Here is a 4,317-nt window from a genome sequence, read left to right as displayed (position 1 = left end):
GAGGAGAGGATGAGAGGAGAGAGGGAGGAGAGGAGAGAGGGATGAGAGGAGAGAGGGATGAGAGAGGAGAGAGGGAGGAGAGGAGAGAGGGATGAGAGAGGGAGGAGAGGATGAGAGGAGAGAGGGAGGAGAGGAGAGAGGGATGAGAGAGGAGAGAGGGATGAGAGAGGGAGGAGAGAGGGAGGAGAGGATGAGAGGAGAGAGGGATGAGAGAGGAGAGAGGGAGGAGAGGAGAGAGGGATGAGAGAGGGATGAGTGAGAGCTGCAGAAAACAGCACTTGAGACTCCTAGCGGCAGATTCATGCAGTTGTAGTTGTTGACTTGTGTGCATGTGAGAAAACAGTCACAGCCCCAGATGATTAAATAAATGCATTTGGAAGAAATTATTCTACAGATGTGCAACTCATGTTGCATTAATTCACATAAAATTCAATTCAATTTAATAAAAGTTTACAAATGTCCAAATTTTGTTCATGTTCTCACATTTTTAAAATACTGGTGTGCAAATGTGTTTTGCACCAAAATATACGGAGTTGATAGTAGCAAAAATGTGAGCATAGGATGTTTTTAATTTGTGATGTGTGGCATGGGATTTGTGCACTTGTACCGAAGGATTTATGAAGTCGTAACTGCTGTGTGTGTTTGTAGGTTAAAACAAAAATCTCTGTGACTTCAAATTGACTGATACACATTTGTGACTTTTGGCTACAAGTACAAAATCTATTGCCATAAGTGCTCAGGAGTTTTGCACCAAATATACCTTCATAGATTTTGATTTCCCAACACCTCTTTACACTAACACAACTACGGCACAACCAAATTCCCAAAATACTAAAACTCAAAAGTTAACACATCACAGTTTGTCTGTCAGAATGCTAATATAAATTAAAGTGCAGTAGAATACTAATATACATTAAAGTGCATTAGAATAGCAACGTACATTAAAGTGCATTAGAATAGCAACATACATTAAAGTGCATTAGAATGCTAATATAAATTAAAGTGCAGTAGAATACTAATATACATTAAAGTGCATTAGAATAGCAACATACATTAAAGTGCATTAGAAGAGCAACGTACATTAAAGTGCATTAGAATAGCAACCTACATTAAAGTGCATTAGAATGCTAATATAAATTAAAGTGCAGTAGAATACTAATATACATTAAAGTGCATTAGAATGCAGTAGAATACCAATATACATTAAAGTGCATTAAAGTGCAGTAGAATACTAATATACATTAAAGTGCATTAGAATACCAATATACATTAAAGTGCATTAAAGTGCCAGTAGAATACTAATATACATTAAAGTGCATTAGAATACCAATAAACATTAAAGTGCCAGTAGAATACTAATATACATTAAAGTGCATTATAATACTAATATACATTAAAGTGCAGTAGAATACTAATATACATTAAAGTGCATTAAAGTGCAGTAGAATACTAATATACATTAAAGTGCATTAGAATACTAACATACATTAAAGTGCATTAAAGTACAGTAGAATACTAATATACATTAAAGTGCATTAGAATACTAATATACATTAAAGTGCATTAAAGTGCAGTAGAATACTAATATACATTAACATGCATTAAAGTGCAGTAGAATACTAATATACATTAAAGTGCATTAGAATACTAATATACATTAAAGTGCATTAAAGTACAGTAGAATACTAATATACATTAAAGTGCATTAGAATACTAATATACATTAAAGTGCATTAAAGTGCAGTAGAATACTAATATACATTAACATGCATTAAAGTGCAGTAGAATACTAATATACATTAAAGTGCATTAGAATGCTAATATACATTAAAGTGCATTATAATACTACTATGCATTAAAGTGCATTAAAGTGCATTAGAATACTAATATACATTAAAGTGCATTAGAATACTAATATACATTAAAGTGCATTAATCTGCATTAGAATGCAGTAGAATACCAATATACATTAAAGTGCATTAAAGTGCATTAAAGTGCAGTAGAATACTAATATACATTAAAGTGCAAGAAATTTCTTATCTCTTCATTTATAAACTGCAACACCACACACGTAATCTATCTTCTAAAATGTCCCTGTGGACTGGCTTATATAGGGCAAACAAAACAGCAACTTAAAATACGGGTATCTGAACATAAGACTGCCATTCGCACCCAAAACCTAACATATGCCATGGCGCGACATTACAAGGAGGCCAATCATGGTTCTCCGGCATCTTTTAGATTCTGGGGAATAGAACAAATCACTGCCCCACCCAGAGGTGCTGATCTTATTAAAAAGCTGCTGTGCAGGGAAGCTTATTGGATACATGCACTTGGCACTTTAGAACCTTTAGGCCTTAATGATGAATTAAATCTATCATGCTTTCTGTAAATGTTAAACTGTTAATGTTAAATGTTTTTCCCTATTATATTGTGAACTATGTATGCCTGTTTATACGTATGCCTGTTCGATCATTTTAATTACTTCTCTGCTTTGTGGGCAATTTGCCTTTAATGACTTAATGTTGTGGGTGTATCTTCAGGTAGCCAACGCCCCCTTTATGCTCAATCACACCTGTAGGTAATCCTTATCAGGGCTTTACCCCCCATTCCTTCCAAGGACTCTGATGAAGATTTGACTACATCGAAACGTTAGTCGTATGTTTTGCACCTTGTACTAAATAAATTGAAAATGAAGACGACATCTGAGCTGCACCGGCGTCCCTCCTTCTCTCTGATACATTAAAGTGCATTAGAATACCAATACACATTAAAGTGCATTAGAATACCAATACACATTAAAGTGCATTAGAATACCAATACACATTAAAGTGCATTAGATGGTCACATGCTGCTGTATGTCATTCTGGGGTCATAAAGTGCCTTAGTCAGTGACTGGACCTGTGTTTGAGTGTGTGTGTGTTTGTGTGTGTGTATGTATGTGCTTGTGTGTATGTATGTGTGTATGTGCGTGTGTATGTGTGTATGTATGTGTGTGTGTGCATGGGTATGCTTTTGTGTGTGTGTGTGAGTGTGTGTGTGAGATGACCACCGCAGCTTGAGCTAATTATTGGTGTCATCTTGATCCAATCTTTACAGACCAGGAGGGGGGCATGCAGTGGTCAAATATCTCCACTTCACACAGACACACAAGCACACACACAGACACACACACACACACAGACACACACACACACACAGACATAACCATACAAACACACACAAACACACACAGACACACACACACACAGACACACACACACACACACACACACACACACACACACAGTCCACTGCTGCTATTTACAGGCTCTTCCTGTTCTTACTCAACTAGTTGTATTGTGTGTTGTTGTATCTCCTTACCATCCTGATGTTTATGTATCGTTTTGTTTGTTTGTTTGTTTGTTTGTTTGCATTATTATTATTACTTCTTTTTCTTTTTCTCTATTATTGTGTTCCATTCTCCAAATGTAAAGCACTTTGGGCTGCGTGTGTATGAAAGTGCTATACAAATAAAGCTTATTATTACAAACACACACACACACACACACACACACACACACACTTTTGTGAGTGTGTCTCGGACTCTTATGAAATAATAAAACAGCTCTGAATGTGCCGACCTCCATTTATAGATGACCAGCAGCACTTTGTTTTGATTGTGGGAGGGACGTGGTCAGTACGACATAGGTCTGATAGGCCACTTCAGAACAGTCCACTGTGTTCCTTAGCAACTTCAGAACAGTGCACTGTGTGTTCCTTAGCAACTTCATACACTCCATAGCCATTGTTGGGTACTGTAAACCATGATGTTTATTCCTGTCTGGTCGAACCCTAACCCTGTCTGGTCGAAAACCCTAACCCTCTCTTAGAAAGATTGTGACTGGACAATTGGGGAGGGGTCCCCAATGGTATGCCATCCAGAAGAGTTAGAGATGCTATCTTTAGTCTGGTTAGGGAGGGTGGGGTAAAGAGTTCACACACACACACACATGCACATTGTGTTAATGTGTTTGTTTAGGCTCAGTTTTCTGGTGCAGTTATTGAGTTCAGAATTATTGAGTTATTCCGACAAACACATCATAGTACACACACACACACACACATACACTCACACACATTTTGAGTTGAGAGTTATTGAGTTATACTAAGAAACTTTAGTAGAAGTTCTCCAACAAATCTGATTAAGTCAAACTCTCTCTCTCTCTCTCTCTCTCTCTCTCTCTCTCAGACACACATACACACACACACACACACACTCTTTCTACCAACAAGACTCAGTAGGCATAGTGGAATTAAAGGATTTAAATGAGAAGG

The sequence above is a fragment of the Alosa sapidissima genome, chromosome 15 (genome assembly GCF_018492685.1).
Source record: "Alosa sapidissima isolate fAloSap1 chromosome 15, fAloSap1.pri, whole genome shotgun sequence".
Classification (NCBI taxonomy): domain Eukaryota; kingdom Metazoa; phylum Chordata; class Actinopteri; order Clupeiformes; family Clupeidae; genus Alosa; species Alosa sapidissima.
This window is presented reverse-complemented; position numbering follows the sequence as displayed.